This window comes from Patagioenas fasciata, chromosome Z (assembly GCF_037038585.1).
Source record: "Patagioenas fasciata isolate bPatFas1 chromosome Z, bPatFas1.hap1, whole genome shotgun sequence".
Classification (NCBI taxonomy): Eukaryota; Metazoa; Chordata; class Aves; order Columbiformes; family Columbidae; genus Patagioenas; species Patagioenas fasciata.
Window position 1 is genome coordinate 21302229 of NC_092560.1, and position 18982 is coordinate 21321210.

The following is an 18982-nucleotide window of genomic DNA, read 5'->3' on the forward strand; positions in this document are numbered from 1 at the left end:
TCATTGGCCAGTGTCCCATGTGCCAGGTGGGGGAGTTGTGTTGGTGTTACTCTCACTGATTTATAAAAATCTCTATTACTGCAGATCTGTGGAGATTTACAGCTCTGTTATGCTAGAGGCCCTGCACTCTATGAAAGACTAGATGACAGAAAACAAAAAAAAACCCAAACCCCTCCAGATGCTGTACTTAACACATTTTTTTACACATAAAAATACAAAAAAGTTACTGAAATAAATTGAAATAAGGATGGGCATTTAAGTGCTAGGCTGCAGACTGCAGAATCAAAGCAAAAGAAAAATTACATAGATGATCTAAACTAAATCAACTTCAGAACTTTCTGCAGGATGAAGTTTAAAAATTTTGTATGTGAAATAAACATTTAAAATAAATACAAATTCCATGCTGCAGGGATGAAAGTGCTATGGGGGCATCTCAGTTCTTCTGGCCTTTCCCGACAATGCTCTGCTGTGTGGGTGAAGAACTACTAGAGAAAAGAGCATGTGCTCCGTCTGGAAGCGAGTGGGCTGCACAAAGAGCAAGGCTGTTTTACTACTGGTATTTGAGTTGCATTATTGTATGAAGCACAATGCTGCTTTGCACAGGAAGACATGGTGACAAGCTCAGAAATTAGCATCACGTAAGTCTGAATCAGGTTCTCTTCTAATATATGCATGCTCATTTCTGTAATAGACAACAGTAACCCCTTATTTTCTTCCTTTATATATGCATGCAAATTGTATGGTGATGGAGATGATCTAGCTGGGGTATTTAACATCAGGTTTTAGCGTATCAGCAAAGCAGCACTGAAACATATCTGCCATTTAATATGAAAACCATACAAATAAGCAAAAAATAGTCAGCAGCCTCTGGCTGTGGAAGATTTGGCCTGTATGTTAGAAGCAATTTCACTGCTGCTAAATGTAGAATGCATGCCACACATTAGCTAATTTACTCTAATATTTAATTACTGTAAGAGGGCCCAGCTACTAAAAACATACTGCTGGCCTTGCAAATTTAAAACAAGCAATTCAACTAGTATGTGCTGCTGATTCAGTGTTGCTGTGGGAAGACCTGATCTCAGTGTTTTAAAGTTAATATATCTGAAATTCCAGTTTTGTTAACAGGCTAACTACATTGTTATGACCAATGTGTTATGGTAAAATCTGGAGCTACTGTTAGCTCTGTATTTTGTACTTCACTGTAGCAGCTATTCTACAAATGGACAACTAGAGTAAGGCTGACTGTTATGTTCAATCTTGTGGCGTGGTAATTTTTTACATGTTTTTGTGAAACTGTTAGGCACAATACTTTCGTTGTCATTTTGGCTTCATAAACTACTTGCAAAACAAAGCTAGGGTTTTGAGGTAATTAACAACAGGTGTACAGGGTGGGCTGTAGAGTACAGCTGTCCTCTTCCAGCAAGCCTCTTGACACAGAGAGAAGAACAGCACAAAGTGTGCTGAGCTTACATTTGGGTTCAGAACATTGACACACTATAAGTATCATACCATAACATCCCCATGCAAATATATTCCCAGCCTGCAGAGGAACAGAGGACAAAAAGCAGCTCCACAGTTTTGAGTGGGTTAATGCCATACATGCTAGATAGTACGGTGCTCTGCAAGGGGAAAATGTAGGCATGCTGAGGTGAAACATAGTGAGCACACAGTGGCTGCTGCCTCTCAGCCTTCTGCAGGGGAGATCTGCCAGAGTTTAGTTCCCACTTGTGAATAAGGGTAATCTGTATGAAAAGTGGTGAAAATCTTCCTATGCGTGAAACTAATTTCCATGCCAATTGAAGGCAGAATTATTAGGATGTAGTTAATAGCTCTTCTCTTTTAATAAATGCTAATGTTGATTTATTGGGAGAAGTAGAATGGCAGAAAAGCATCTTTTCTCTTATTTTTTATGTAGATTTCCCCTGAGAAAAACCTGGTAGGTAATAAATGTGCAATGTATTTTCCAGACTGATTAGACTGTGTGGTAAAGTAAGAGCTTTTCAATTTTTTTGAGTGTTATTTCTTTATAACCTTTATCTCCTGCTGTGAGGGCATCAGGGACCTATTTTAAAAAATAACAGAAATGAACTTCGAAAACAATGATCCTTCACAGCCATGTGGCATAACCTTTGAATTAAGAGGCATTTGAGAAGAGCTGGGGCTGGTATTTAGTACAGGCTGCAGAAGCAGTAGGAAATTTCAACAGTCATGGTTTAAAGACATCCTGAATGTATAAAATGTAATGTGATATTAGATTGTATCTATTTTCTGCCACTGTCAGTTGGGCTCAGGAGCTAGGCTCGAGATGAATTGTGGATCATACTGTTATGACTATGAGCAGACTCTGTGTGTCCTGTTTTCTGTATGATGAGCTACAGAATTGGGGCTTACGAAGTACACTCAGCTTTTTGGCATAATGAAATAAGAACTTTAAGACTTCATTCTTAGTGTTTCAAATTTCCATCTTAATGCTTTGGGCTGACAGCCAATGTAATGACAGTTTTTATGTATTGTGTAACTTGTTCTGTAAAGTACTCAGTTGCACTCTCTTTTTTTAAATCACACAATCTCCAAGCAAGGCACAAAGTGTTCAATAACATCTCTTAAACACTGGTCTTTGGCAAAGAGGAGAAATACAGAGCACCTCTCTTGAATGACTAGAAAACATTGAATCAACATGAATAATTCATTCCTCACTGAGCACAAGATAAGATAAAAACCTGTACATCATACCTAGTCAAAGCAGCTTGATGAAAATCTCCCTTCTTCTGTGACTTGAGCAGTACTTACCAGGACAGCAGCAACAGAATGTGGTGAAATACACTCTGACAACCTGTTCCCTTCCAGCCTTCCTTTTACATCTAAGTCATGAAAAAAGGACAGCAAACAGGTTATTTCTTCACATCAGTTGCTGTTATAGAAATAACCTTATTTTCCCAACAGTGGCTAGGCTGCCCGTTAACCTGCCAGTAAGGTGCAGAGATTTCTAATGGTAGTTGTCTCCCTATTGATGGTGAGGGAACCTATCAGATGAGGAAAGTTTTCTGTGAAGACGGGAAAATTATTTTAAGCTATTGGCTATGCTGTGCTATTACTAAACAGCTGTGTGATTGATGGACCTGCAGGTGACAGCACTAGCTACTGGTAGCAGCAACAAAGGACTGAGGGGGACTGAAGAGTTGTGGATTCAGCCCAGGTTATGAAATGCAGGCTCTCATCTGAGATGCATCTGTCACCAGCACTTTCTGCTTGTCCTCATCCTCTTTGGATGCTAATGCTTTCCACAGATAGTAATTCATTCAGATGTTGGCCCTCACCCAGCTCTCTTGCTCCTCTAAATTTTGTTAAAGGTGCTGTTTCTTCCTGTTCTTTGATCCTTGTATGTAAAAACACAGATAACTGTAACCACTTATTTAATTCAGAGGAACTGATTAGAGGCTCCACTTTCAGTCGTTAAAGTTGGCCTAGGTGTTTACTGGATTTTCACACACTCTGTCCTCTAAACTAGAAAGCAGTGATGTTATTCATATGCAAAACATTACCAGACAAAGATGAGAAAATATCTATCATGTGTGAGGATTTTTCATTTTCAGTTCCTCTAAACTTAGGAACGTGACTGACAAGCAAATAAGGTGTTTTGTTAGCAATAGGGATAGTTCTTGCTCTGTCTTCAGCATTGTGTTACTGTACCACTGTTTAGAATCCCTTTGGGGTAGGAACTGAACAGCCATCAGAACTACTGCAAAAGGGAAATCTGCAGCTGCTGGCTGAGAAATTACAAGGTCCCTCCCACAGCAGACACACCTCCACAAACTGCTTTGACATGAGACATTCCCATGAACTGCACCTCTTCACAAACTGCACCAGTGTGGGTCCCCCATGGCAGCACCAGACCTGCCAGCAAACCTTCTCCAGCATGGGGTTCCCTTTACAGAAGTCCACAGGTCCTGCCAGGAGCCTTCTCCAGTCTGGGCGTTCCATGGGGTCACAGACTCCTTCAGGCATCCACCTCCCCTGGCATGCGGTCTTCCATGAGCTGCAGATGGATCTCTGCTTCTCCATGGACGTCCATGGGCTGCAGGGGGACAGCTGGCTGCACCATGGTCTGCACCACAGCCTACAGGGGAATCTCTGCTCCAGTGCCTGGAGCACCTCCTGCCCCTCCTGCTTCACTGACTTTGGTTGTTTCTCTCACATATTCTCACTCCTTTCTTCAGCTGCAGTTGCTGTCATGTAGCAACTCTTTTCTCTCCTTAAACATCTTAGTGCAGAGGCTCTACCACCATCACTTGCCTTGGCTTGCAGCGGGTCTGTCTTGGAGCCAGCTGGAACTGGTTCTATCAGACACAGGAGAAGCTCCTATTAAGTTCTTACAGAAGCCACCCTTGTAGCCCCCCTACTACCAAAACTTGCCATGCAAATCCAATACAGGGTGATATTATAGCTCCCTCTTTCTTCTACTACCCCAAGCAGGCTATGTGTCATGTGAATGGGGAGAGAAGAGGAGACTGCTCCTGCTACAGCAGAGTCAGTAAAAGAGAATGAGCTCAGGCAGGATTATCGGGCTGCAGAGGGCCTGCACCACCCCCTAGAATTACTGCTTCTGCCAATGTTAGAGAGACAAGAGACTTCTGCTACTGGAAGAGCCCTCCAGCTCCCACCACACTGTCAGCCTCCACTGCAGAAGGGCTGGCTGGATTAGAGAGGGTGAAAACAATCATTTGGGCAGCTGAAATTTCTCTGCTGGTGGTTCTTTATGTCTGTCCCCAGTGCTTGTGTCTGTCCCAAGACAGGGAACTGCAGGGCCAATGCCAGCTCTCTTCTCTCAACAATTTATCACCAAGAAAAATTATCTAACTTAAAAAAACACAGACTTTCCTGAGCCATCTGTGACCTTTTCCTCAGTCTAGATAACTAATATATAAAAGTTAGGGATGTAGGGGGATGTTTGACTTCAGATATAGTCCTGTGGTTGAACCTGCTGACCGAAGGAGGTCAGAATCCGGTGCATTCAGGAACACCTACTTTGCTGACAGTGATTCCGTAAGAAGCCATGAATACTTAGGTTTGTGTTTCACCTGAAATGCTCGCTCTGTATTTGGTGTATGTGGGTTTCCATAGCAAGATGAAGAAACTCTGCAAATGCAAACTCTGTGACTGTTCACAAGGCTGAAGTATGAGGACTAGATTGAAATCTGCAGGGTGAAGTGTGTCTGTGTTGAAATGCAGCCACAACCACAACGTACTGCTCACATCTTTTCTGCAGCTTCTAGTATTGGTTCACTTGGAAGAGTCTCACTAAAAAAGTAGTCCTGTTGACTTCATAAGATGAGAATGAAGGCTTGCGTTTGATCTCAGCTCACTCTTCCATCATCTGGTAGTAAACTAGGTTTAATTTATGACATCAGATGTGCAGTTTTAAAGTCTGAGTTGCCTTCAAGTGATTACCTTCAGATTACCCCTGAGCACATGACTGAGTTTGCAGTTGTCCTGAAGTGGCCCAGAGCCTGGAACTGGGGCTCTGCTTGGCAGATAATCCCTTTGCAATCATTGTGACTTGGGTCACACTCTTTTAAATGCTGTTCAGTAAACTATGCCTGTATATGATGTCATAGATCCTTGGACAGCAATGGACAACTAGAATGGTGTTAGTGTTCAGAAAACCTCCCTACAATGCTAGTGAAGTCTGAAAGAGGTGAAGTGAAAGGTGCTTTTTTTTTTCTATTACTCTTACCCTGTAAACAGCTATGTCCTGCTATTCATGACTCCAGATGAATCCTCTGAGCACATCCCCTCCAAGTAAAGGAAAAATAACATGCATTTTCACTGCTCTATTGCCTAAACAGCCAATTGATCATGACTTTTACCTTATATGACCTGACTTTCATGAATTTTGACAGTATGACTTCTCTTCACTAGTGAACAGCTACCTGGTGCTATTTTGGAGCTTAAATCCCAGAGAGCATGTTTGCTTAAAAATAGATGATCTATGCAGCAACATATGGGCAGGTCATTACAAGGGGTTCCCATCATCTAAATGTGCCTTTCCGCACAGTGAATTAAGGCTTGGCTTGCAGCTCTGCTTCTCAGGTCCCCTGGGAGCTTCAGTTCAAATCTGGGCTAAAACTTTAACTGACCTGAGATGACCCATTTCCAGCTAATTCTGCTTCTCAGTCCTCGAACAACTGGCCCTTCCCAAGTAACACTGAACCTTGGCTGGCTGGCTGAGGACCACGTGAGATTCATAGTCCCTTTGCAGGTACTCCAGAGAGCATCCTGCTGGGTGTCTATCCAACTGCAGAGAAGTCCACTGGCTGCAGAGGCAGGGAGGAAGGGAGGGACAATCGAAGGGAAGGAGGGAAGGAAGGGAGGACGTGACAGGTAGCTGTCCCCAGGAGCATGAAAGTCTACCCTGTGGTGTTGATACACATTATATCCAGCTGTACTTGCTTTCTACAAACCATTCTATAAAGTGTTTCTTCCTGGCAGTTGTGCTGACATTGTCCCAGACAAACACACTTCAGAAACTTCTTCTTGTGCCACTGGCAAACAGTGTTTTTGATTTTATTTTGCACATATTGTCAGTCTTCCAATAGCAGGGAAAGTGGCTACAACAAGGTGAAGATGTTGGTACTGTACAATTTTAAATGTGGTCCTAAAGCAAGTTAAATCTAGAATTATGCTGATTAATGATTCAGACCTGAAATAAAAAACTCTTTCTAATGTTAATGCTTTTTTATTTGCTTTTTGAAAAGCCCATCTTAGAGTTTCAGTTTTTCATAACCTTCTATTTATTATGCTTTGTCTGAGTACCTGTTATACAGGACTGTAGTCTTGTAAATTAAAACTTGGATATACTGGTTTTACATCTATATCCAACAGAGCTGAATAGGACCAAAGCTACAATAACTAAAGCCTAATCATTCAAGAGAATAAAGTCTATACTACAGGACTACTATAGTAAAACTCCCTTTCATGTCTTGGTTGTGGAAAATTTGTGTCAAGTTTTCCTTATAGCTGGACTGCAAATCTCATCTAGAAAGATGAGGAATTCAGACCTCTAAACTTTAAAATATTTTTGCAGAATATGTTGCTAATATTACTTACAGAATCTAAAAAAACCCACAACAACAAACAAACAAAAACAAAAAACAAAAAACAAAACAAAACAAAAACACACACAAAAACCCCACACAAGGTTTATTTATTTTTTTTCCTAAACACCAAAATAATATCATATGTCTTATAAATGATAAACTGATATTCCTCCCAGATTTTGAAGAAAATATATTAGGCTGTAGAAAATTCTTCGTAGTTTCTCACAGTTAAAGCATCTATTTACTCTCCATTTTTCAATACGGAGGTGCTTGTTTTCTGTGGCATATATAATGCCTACAATTTGTAAAATCTGAGGGTGCTGTTTTGTCTTTCTTTGTACAATTTAGAAACAGAATATTGCAAGATTGTCAGATTTATCTACCCTGTCACAAGTGAGCAGTTATTTTGTTCCATACGCATGTAAGAGATTGAGGCATCTCTCAGTGATGGGAGACAGAAATGTGCAGCATAAAGAACATGATCATGTGCGTTTATCTGAACGCAGTTTAAAATTTAATTGTCAGGTATTAAATTTGGATACAGTTCTCACTGCCTATATTTAAGCAACTACAGAGGAGCAGGTCCTTTGAACTTCGTTCTCATATCTAAGGATGGTACCATGACAGTCTCCCAGGAGCAAAACTGCTATGTGGAACAGTGATGAAAGTATTCTCCAGCATCTTCTAGGTAACTGTTGCTATTTTAAAATAAGCCTGTGCTTCAGGCATGTTATTTCTAGACAGGGATCTTTTTGTTTTATCTTTTTAACATGTTTTGGGGTGGAAAAGTAAAAGCTCATTGACAAAACTTGTTACTGACACATTTTGTAATAGCATCATAGTGTGCTATGGTATGTAAATATATTTTAAAAACATACCAAGGATTCATGCTTAAACTGGTTCAGTAGACATGTGAATCCTGAAAAGTTTTTCTCCTACAGTCTGTGAACAAGTTGGTACAGCTTTTCTCAAAACATATTGCAACTTGCTAATTACTGTGTCTCATTTCCTCAAAGCAGTAGTAGCTCCCGGAAGGATGAATAGCACTGGTATTGAAGACTGAGTCATGGAGAAATCACAGACCATCTAACAGTTCCAGGTAATCTGTGCCTCCACGGACTCTCTCAAGTTTGGGCATTATTCTTTCACCAGTTGACCCACCCAATCATGAAATAGTCTTCTGCTGGCTTTTTAAAGAATCTGTGGGATGTTTTCCACTTCCTCTAGGAATGAAGAAGTGCTAGGCATACTTCTAGGACTGGACATGGCTAAGACAACTCCAGAAAGTCCACAAGAATACTCCAAAATGCAGACGTACGACAGTTTTGCTCTAAAAAGCCCACTTTGGAGTCTTAGTGGCTTTGAGTTAGATAAGGGTGGTGCTATGCATATATCCTGGAGCTATTTAATTGAAATACTAATGTATTTCAAAACTGAAACACAAATAACTCATCAGGATGCTAATATGTGGCTTGAACTGACTTGAAATAACTTGTACATGTTTTTAATGCACTTTTTCCATGTCTTGACTGCTAAGATGTCAGGAGACTTATTAAACTACAAAGCCAGATGTCTCTTCTGGGTTTGTGGTGGGTGGGTTAATTAGTCTCGGAGATCAAACAAAGAGACAGTTATTTAAATATAATCTTTTCATATATTGCTTTGTATCAGTGGGTGTTTCCACTAAAGGTCATATGTCTTTTTCATTCCACACACAGTAGAATTATTTTCTGGGGGAGGTTAATCAAGCTAGAATTATAATTTAGGTAGAGTTAAGGTGGTATACATAGTCTTTTAGCTAGCGTATGACGAAAGATGACTACAAGGCATTAAACATGCAAGTAGTTCTACTTGTTTCAGTGGGGTTGCTGATGTGCCTAAAGAGAGAAGCTGATGTGAATATATTACTGGCCTAAGGTTACTGTTATCACACTCCCGAGACTGCAGAAAATGCTGCATGTGTATTTTCATGTTGACAATTTTCATTTTCCAGTGTTTACCCTGAAGTGGAACATTTTTTAATATAACTGGGATGGGATTAAGGGAGAGCTAAGTTTGCAGAGAGATAAATGAGATTGCACTGGTCAGCATAAGGGTCAGTATTTTCCAAGATCTTTTACTGCATATACCTAGTCTTTGAAAAAAAAGGATCTAAAATGAATATTATGTAGATCACTCCAAGGTAAGGTACAAAATAGGGAAAACGGGGGAAGAAATATTTTAATATTCCCTTTTTTTTTTCTGGTCTGTTACTTGAAGATTCTTGTAATATAATAATAATCAGACTAATACTGAATTTAGGCTTCTACCACAAGCATTCCATGCAACGTTATCATTACAATGTTCTGACACTGGAAACCTTCTGAAAAGAAGCAATTGCTCTAAATCAAATGGTTGCTTAAACATGAGTCAGAATCTTCTTTCAGCTTAGTTTTCTTATACAAATATTAGACACTGAGTTTTAAGTGAGTTTTTACAGCAAATATTGCTGAGAATATCACAAGAGCATGAACCAGAAGCCTTAAGCATCATGTATTTACTTAAGAAAGACATAAGTCCTCAGTTGTGAAAATCATAAGATAGATTTAATTCTGTCAGTGGGAGTTAATAACTAGGTCCTGTTTCTTCTTTGTGTGTTTAAGAGTGAAACACCAAAGCTTAGAACTAATCTCTGTCTCTGGATTCTGCAAATTAATTGTGAAGAGTAGGTTAAAGGACCACCTGTAGGAGAAGCATTAAACTAAGTTTACAGTCTATCTCTGGTAAAAAGAGCTGCACAAAGAGTAAATGCACAAAGAGTAAGCCAGAGTATTCTTTAATTTTATTTCCTGTTTCCTATAAGAAAGCAGCTGAACACCGGTCACCCTATAAAAAGCTGTGATGAGAAAAAAACACCCTGAATTTCAAACAGTTTCCGACTGGGAAATGTCATAATTCTTTCGACTATTCAAGATACTTCAGGTGGTTAAGTAACAACTGATATTTAAATACTCACCCGCTTTTACAAAACTACTTCACTGACTTTAGCTTTTTGTTACCTCAATTCAGCAAGAACATCCCTACCACGTGCTTGGTTGTCTGGTATTTGTTATGCTGAAATGAAGACATTCCTTCTTAGAAAAGTACTTTGCTGCTCTTGGATAGTGCTCTAAAGTAAAACTGAAACAAAAGAAAACAGAAAGTCACAATTGGCTTGTAAGATATTTCAGCACTAGGCTTACTGTCTTCTGGCAGGCATGGCAGCAGAAGACTAAAGGAAGATCCAGCGCAGTATGGTGATACGTTCAGTGGGAGGAGAAGCACTGGTGCAAAGGAAGATGGCATAACCATGAAGCAGGTTGGCAGCTTTTATCAATACATTCTTTGTCCTAGGTGCTTATAGCTATTAATGTTGCTAATGGTATTTGATGATATGGATTGATGCATTTAGTGATACAGCAGAGAAAATCTTGGTTTAAAACACCAAGAGAGAGATTGAACTGCATTACACTGTTTTCCAAGTGACCTAGTTGTAGCTAAGGCCAGTAACCTTAAGTAAGGCCATTACTGAGGAAATAATACACTCATATTTTACATATAAATCCCTTATGCATTCTCTTTTTGCAAGATTAAGGGAAGAGCAGAAGGTACAGTAAGCTGTGAACTTATTGTCTTTTCTTGAAATATTCTCTAGGCAGACAAATTGCTTTCCATAGCCTTTTCTTTTTTCTGAGCCAGAATAAAATTTCTAAGTTAAAAAGTTTATTTCCTTTGTAGTTGAGTTGATCTTACAGTAGCACAAAAAAAAAAAAAAAAAAAAAAAGATGATACATACTTTTACATGGAAGTCACTAGGATAAATTGAAGTATTTGGGGAGGAATGTATTTTGCCATTGGAAGTCAGACTTCAAGATATTAGGCTCTACCCCACATTGGATGCAAACCCATGGTATTGGCAAGTATAGCCATTTAAGAAGTCATCTTTATTTGTTTTCTTGACAGCCTTTACATGGGATTTTGCCAGCCATATCACACTTAGTGAAGGATCTGGGGAGACAGCCAGAATTCAGAGGCCAAACATATCTGTTTGGCCAGGTAAACTTCGCCTTCGATAAGATTTGTGTGATTTTTTATTAACTGCACTTATACGATATGTAGCTTAAATTTACATTGATATAGCCCATGGCAGAACTTGGTTCCAAATGGCCAACATGAATAAACAAAGTGATTGTATTTTAATCAAGAAGATTTTGTCCCGTGCTTACTTTAAGCAACCAGTGGATATTATATTGCCTTACATAAGTTGCTTGTCCCTTTTTGTGGGTGCTTATTGTCAGTGTAGGGGTTATTGTAATTATTTAAATACATTTAACTTTCATGTAATGTCCAATGAATGCATATTTTATTGCACAAGGGAATTTGAAATCTGTTGCTGGCTATGAGGACATAGAAGATCTTGAAGTTTGAGAATGTTCATAATTTTCATGAGGCATATCTGAGAATTACAGAATGTTGGGGATTGGAAGGGACCTCAAAAGATCATCTAGTCCAGTCCCTCTGCCGGAGTAGGAACACCTAGATGAGGTTACACAGGAAGGTGTCCAGGTGGGGTTTGAATGTCTCCAGAGAAGGAGACTCCACAACCCCCCTGGGCAGTCTGTTCCAGTGCTCTGTCACCCTCACTGAGAAGACGTTTCTTCTCATATTTAAGTGGAACCTCCTATGTACGGTCTGAGGCCTATAACAAGAAAAACTTTAGAGTTCTATTTCCATTCCACTCTGGAGGTTTAATTCATGTCATGGTGACATCAGTAATGCATCAGTAATGGTGTAGGTCACTCCTCTTTACACCTCCAGTGTAAAGCTATATAAATAATACAGGTATATGTATCAACACTTTGGACACTACTAACTCTTAGGTTTATGACCAGGTATCTCACTGTGGTTTAATTCTCTATAAAACAAGCATGATATGTATTTCTTACGAGGAAAATCAAAATGTGTGCAAAATCTAAAAGGCTGAAATAATTTTCTTGTTACAGGCCTCACTGACATAGAGTGACTACTTATACTGCAATCTTCACCTGCTCATGACTGCATGATCCTCCTTTAATTTTCAGTAAACTTACCTGAGCTCTGGTGTTTCAGACTAGATCTTCTTTTGAGTTCAGCTGATTACTTCCTTCTTTTTAGAGAACGGCAAGCCCAAAAGTCTTCTGTCTCTAGATGGTAAGTTGAATTCTACATGCAAATTAATTTGTTCTACTTTTTTTACTCTAGTCTTGTCTGTGCCTTACACTACATTCAATTCATAATTAGCTCTACAAATTGTAAATTACATTTATCCTTTCCCTCACTGGGGTCCACCAGCCTGAACTATGTTTGTCCAGCTCTCATTTGTTACCCAGGTTCAGATTTGCAAAACGTATTTCTTAGGAGAACAAAACAGTAGCAAACTATCTGTATATAAAGCCAAGAAAGGGTCAAGATTTTTTTTTTTTTGAAAACAGGATTTGTATACCAGAGTAGCTGTCTATGAACTATTTTTCAAGATACTATAAATGCAGCAAAATAAAAAATCTGTCTGAAAAAAAAGTTCCTGTGACATTTTCTCATCTTTCCAACAGGGGAAAATGGAGTTGTCTTTCTACATTTACCCTTGGACATCCTGAATCTGCTTTCTAAGACAACTTATACAAAATTAGCTTTAGACTCCTTCTTTATGCTAGGTGCTTGTATTTCTGAGTGTGGGATGCTTTGCCTGCCATCACCGATATGTTAGTGCCTTGTGCAGTACCGAAAGAAACATGCTCAGTTCTGCTCTTACTGGATGAGAGACTGCACTTTGATGCACGTAGTGAAGATCTCCCATACACACAGTGCACCAGGGAAAATGCATTTTGAGGCTTCTCACTGACGTTGTATTGGTCTGTGAACAGTGGATTCTTTTGGATTCTAGGGGAAGTGGGAACTTTTGGATTCTAGGAAAGCATTGGAAGGGCAAGCTCATAAAAGGAAAAGTTATCTGCAATACTTAATACTTTCTTTTGTTCCTCTCTAGAAACCACCGTGTGTTTGATGTTCAAAGTCCATTTTTCTCTCTCTTCTCTGTCCAAGCTTAAGCTTTTTTAAGGGGGCATGGTAAGGAAAGGACTGTCATCAGCTTCAGCAGAATTAAACAAAGGAATTCATGCTGATGCAATCAGTACCTGATTATACTAGACTCAAAAGAAAAAGTGTAAGTTTTACTCACATTGGACCAGCTGTTTATTCCACATGTGTTCTTCAGACTCATCTTTCAGAATAAGCTACCTTTTCTATAGTTACAATGGACTTGAGTAAAATTTATGTGATCAAACAGTTTCTTCCCAGAAAAACATGAATTCCTCTTCTCCTTACCCTCTCTAGCCATCCACCACTTTTTGTCATACCGTATCTTCAAGAGATAAATTGATGCTGGATGATAGCAACTCATGACCAAAATAATGGAAGCAGAATAGAATAGCAGCATAAACCTTTTTGTGCAAATCTAAACATATATGTCTTTATACATAGCCTTTGGAAGGCACATGTTTAGCCAACTTTCCACAAGTTAACACTCTTTCTTCCCCACCACATCATCAAAATTTGAAAGGGGGAGATATTTTGTCTATCATCTGTGGCTCCATTATTTTAAGAGGTACCTAGTGTAATGATTAGAGAGTGAATGATTCAGTTTCATTCAGTCTTAAAACAGCTGAGTGGTGGTGTTCAGAGAAAGCATCTGACCTCTACCAAACTACACATCTGTGCTTGAAAACCTGAATATGAGTTTTATATAAATGTGTTCTATACTGATAGATAAAGAATAGATAAATTGATAGACAGATAGACAGATAGACAGATAGAGAGACTGGTATGGCATCTGTCTGATGCCACAAATAATATATGTAAGTACATATATGTGTGTGCATGTATGTTTGGATGTATCAATCTCTTCATCTCTAGATGACGAGATATCTAGAGATACAGGCATAGACAAAGAAACAGAGTGGTAGGTAGATAGATAGATAGATAGATAGATAGATAGATAGATAGATAGATAATGACATACATAGAATTGTAGAATTGTAGAATAATTTTGTTTTGGTTGGAAGAGACTCTCAAGTCCAACCATTAACCTAACACTCTCACTAAACCATGTCCATAAGAACCTCATCTACATGTCTTTTAAACACCTCCAGGGACAACAATCCAACCACTTCCCTGGGCATCCTGCTCTAATGCCTGACAACTCTCTCTGTGAATAGATTTTTCCTAATATCCAATCTGAACCTTCCCTGGTGCAACTCAAAGCCATTTCCTCTTATATCCCTTGCTACTTGGGACAGGAAATCAACATCTTCCATGCTACAGCCTTCTGTCAGGTAGCTGTAAAGAGTGATAAGACCTCCCCTCAGCCTCCTTTTCTCCAGTTCTCTCAGCCGTTCCCTGTAAGACTTGTGCTCCAGATTCTTCTCTAGCTTGACCACCCATCTCTGAACTCTCTCCAGCACCTCAATATCTTTCTCATAGTGAGGGTCTGAAACTGAACACAGTATTCAAGGCGTGGCCTCACCAGTGCTGAGTTCTGGGGGGATGATTACTGCCTGGTTCTGCTGGCCACACTATTTGTGATAGCATCAGGATGCTGTTGGCCTTTTTGGCCAGCTGGGCACACTGCTGACCACAGCCGGCTGTCCACCAGCACCCCCGGGTCCTTTTCCATCAGGCAGCTTTCCAGCCACTTTTCCCTGAGTCTGTAGTGTTGCGTGGGGTTGTTGTAACCCAAATGCAGGACCCAGCACTTGTCCTTGTTGAACCTCATACAACTGGTCTCAGCCCATCAATCCAGCTGGTCAAGATCCTTCTATAGAGCCTTCCTACCCTCAAGCAGATCAACACTTGCACTCTGTGTTATGTGCAAACTTATGGAGAATGAACTCAATCCATTCATTGAGATCATTGATAAACTTATATAGAGCCTAAATACATATAGGGCCAAAACATAAGTCAGGTCAGCTAGCTCATTTTTCCTCACAAATTCTCAGAAACAGAAGAAATATTTTCACTAACATAGATATTCACAAATTCATACAAACTGACAGAAAAGCATGGAAAGTTTTAACCTTTCATTTGCCAAAATGAACCTGTAATACCAAGGGTGCCTTTGAAGTTCAGCATATGCTTTGCCCCTAGATTGCTCTACCAACTAACAAGTTATACCCGGAGAATGAATGTCACGGAAGCACCCCAAAAATCAATTTAGACAGGTGATGAGCTCCAAACATATTTGATTCTAACTTATTCTAATTCTTTAGCAGATAACCAACTAGAAATAGGGTTTATCCAAAATAATTCAGCTCTCCAACAACATTATAAAACACATATTTGGATACTGGTTAGGTTTTCAGTTACTACACATCCAATTCAGACTCAAGGGTTTCCAATCTCTGGAATGATAGTTCAAAACACAGAACTTCCCACTCACAAAAAGTGAGGACTCTCAAGGGTACCCAGAAGATCGCTTACCAATAAAACAAGGTGTCTCAGTCCTTGAGGAAATTTCCTTAGGTGATACGCCTCTCTAAGCAGGATGTTCTTCAAATGTAGACCCACTGCTCTGAGGAAGACCAACTCAACAGGTGTCTTTGGCAGGCTCCATTTATACCCTAATTGACTCTGAGCTGTGGTCGTTCATGGTAGTGGTCTAGAAAATTCACTCAACCAAAGCATTTCATTGGTCAGGAGCCTTGTCTGTTGACCAAGTGCCGTGTGCATGACCATAGTGGTCTATTGGTCTAGAAATTTCTGGTGGTTTTGAAGATGGAGGAGAGCAGTGCATCTGCCACAATCAAGTACCATTAATGTTAGCAGTCTAGCCATAGGTCAGCCTTCAAGGGAGAGAATTAACCAAGAGTGTAGTCATATGGCCTGACAAATATGGACAATGACTCATTTTAGATTGAATTAAAATTGTGTACTCTGCAATGAAGAAGTGCTTTACATAGTTTCAGATTCGACCACTAATAAACACTGCAAAGCCTCCAATCTTCAAAAAAGCTAACCTTTTTTTGAATTACGTAGATGCACCTTGCTGGCTTTCAAGGCCCCCCAACACTCAACCCTGAAAGAAAAAGAGTTGTAATTAAGATTTAGTATAAATTTTGCTGCAGAATATTCAGGCACTTTGAAGGCTTAAAAAAAGAGCTTTACATTTGAAAGGTCAGGAGAACTATCAAGAACCATCCTCAAGTGACTTTTATGTTTTTTATACAGTGCGATTTGAGAAACAACATAAAGTGCCTTGTTCTCTGTTTTTGTGAGCCTTTCTGTGCGATAGCCTCTCTTTGGTGTATGTTCTCCATTCTTGGTGATACAGTGCTGGCACATCAAGCTTCTGAAGGGAGGGAAGGCAGTCAGCAGGTGGTTCTGGAGGGAAGAGATTTATTACACCCTGATAATGACACAAATGATTCAGAGGTCTGAAGTAATGTGAACCTGGGGGCTGATGTTGAGAAAGTATGTCAGGGAAACCCTCAAGCAAAGCTTATGTTTCATGACTTCCTCACCCACTGATAAAATAAACTGCATTTCTCTCTTAACCTGGTAGAGCAGCCCTCCTGCTTCATCAACCTAGAGTTTGTTGTAGGTCTAAAAATGTCACAAGACAGTTTTATCTTTAGGGCCAAAAAAAAAGAGGCAGATCTCAATCTAGAGATTGTTGGTGAGCTCTGTCAACAAAATGACCCCAGAAGGGACCTAGCTCTCAAGTGACATGCTTCAATAACCTACACGGAAAAAAATCAAACACAGCTTGATCATTACTTCTGTGGGCTTTGACAATTCTGTTGCTACAACTTGTCTTCCATCTCAGTCAATAAGTTATAGTAGGAGTTATGAGGAAAATGGTTGTTGAAGAGATCAGTGAATCAATTTCTCACAATATTTGAAAAGTTACATATTAGGAATTTTCAGATCTTCATTCCTAAAAATGTTCTCTGCGTTATGACGGTGAATATGAAAGAGCTGCTGGAATGTCTGATAGGAGTGTCAGGACGGGTATTAGTATCTCCCCAGTGCTCCTGTTCAGTTTGGCATCTTCATATTTATTCTAAGTGTAAACTACATGAAGATGAAAGGAACATCATCAAATTGTCCTGAAAGATAATTCCAACTACTCAGACAGTATTCTAGATAACAATTCATGAGTCATTGACAGTATTCCACACATAAATAAACAAAACTGTATTCATTGTAGGAAAGAACTTAATGGGAGAGAATACTTATTGGATAAATAAATTTGTATTCCTCCCTAAGCCCCATTATGCAGGTTTACCTTTTGAAGTAAATCCTGGTAAAAACTGAAGAAAAACACATAAAAGTGACAGCAGATGATGGACCAGTTCTGATAAAGGATCGTTTACAAATAAGTTGATAGGATGGAAGAGGGAACATTCCAGTGAGATTACAAATTAAGTTGATTTTCAGAAAATTAATTTTTATCTGAAATGTCAGTTGTTACAGTTGGCTTGTGGTATATCCTATGTGTTTTCTTTTCCAATAGCTTGGTCTGTACTACATTAGCTGTCAGTATCAAAGGAAAAGTCAGCTATCAGTTTTCTTATGAGGGTCCTTGCAAGAGGCAGTGACCTCCTGTCTGGTGATCTCAGAGTCAGCATCTGTTTTCTAAAACAGTTCCAGTGGCAAAAGAGCTCAACAGTAAATACCGAGAAACAGCTTACTGAAAGTATATGTTCCTAAATAAACCAGAATATTGGAAGACAGTGATGTGTGGTGCTCTAGTCCTGTTAACATTTTTTTTGTGTGTTCAAGGCTGATACTTTTGGACAGGTGTCTCAGTGTTCAAGAAACTTCATCTGAAGACACCAGCATCATGTCTTCCACCATGATTATGGCTTTCCAGTATTTCTAGTGTATGGCTTTTTAAGGCAGCCATGAAAAGATACTAATGACATTCAGTAAATTCAAATACCATTTATCATGCGCTTGTGTGTAAACTAACATATTCAAGACTTGATCTATGAGTAACTGTTTTCTCATTTTTTTTCATTGAGGTTTTTTTCATGTGTTTTATTATTAGAAGACATTTACTTAAAATATGGAACATTTCCAGAACCCAGGGGGTTGGAGTAGTGAAGCTTAGCTGGAAGAACTTGTGTCCATAGTCAACATTTTAAGTGTATAAGCCCAAATAAATGATTGTTCTTTCTATTGAGTCAACCAACAGGCCTCTTCTCTGTATATTTTATGACTAGCAGCTACTTACAGTTTGTGTCTATTCCTTTGCGTCTTGTATTCCAAAGTCCATTTGTAAGACAAGTTTTCCTTTTCTACAAATGAAGTCTCCTCAAGGTGTTCATTTACTTTTGCCTTGTAATTTTCTGGAAAATATGTTTGCTAATCTAAAAATGTTTTAGCTGCCAATTGTCACTAGTTTTTTTAAATAAAATCTTACAAAAATTGAATAATTTTCTAAAGATTTTCAGGACATCATGCTGAAACTGTATATTTTTATATTAAAACATCTCTTCTATAAACTGGCACAAAAAGATCATCTCCCACTCAATCTCTTCTCTGTCTGTAAACATAATTTTATAAATCTACTGGTGCTGTTCTTTCTTCTGTTTGAAATAGTATATTAAACCCCTGATTTTCATTCAATTTTTGCTGCTTTATTTTATTTCTTTACACCAAACAATCACTCTTGTTATGGAAATGACAACATAATTGGCCAAAACTGATTTTACATTCATCCAGAGTTTGGAGGAAAAAATATTCAGTTCCAATGTTTAGGTGTTTTTAACTGCTGAAAGCCTGAAAGTTGAGTGTTACTTAAGTTATCGTAACTTACTTTAAGGATAGGT

At 39.0% G+C, this 18982-nt stretch overlaps 1 long non-coding RNA gene across 3 annotated transcripts; it reads left to right on the top strand.

The window, feature by feature from the left end:
- Positions 1 to 519: 519 nt before the first annotated feature.
- LOC139826491 (uncharacterized) lies at positions 520 to 18758 on the top strand. 3 transcript variants are annotated; one of them, XR_011736583.1, is made up of 6 exons: positions 520 to 638; positions 8117 to 8196; positions 10332 to 10434; positions 11079 to 11171; positions 12119 to 12305; positions 12704 to 18758. It is a non-coding gene; the product is annotated as an uncharacterized lncRNA (long non-coding RNA). The 3 variants fall into 3 exon arrangements; XR_011736582.1 differs by lacking the exon at positions 11079 to 11171; XR_011736584.1 differs by lacking the exon at positions 11079 to 11171 and having other exon boundaries at positions 17931 to 18758.
- Positions 18759 to 18982: the final 224 nt, after the last annotated feature.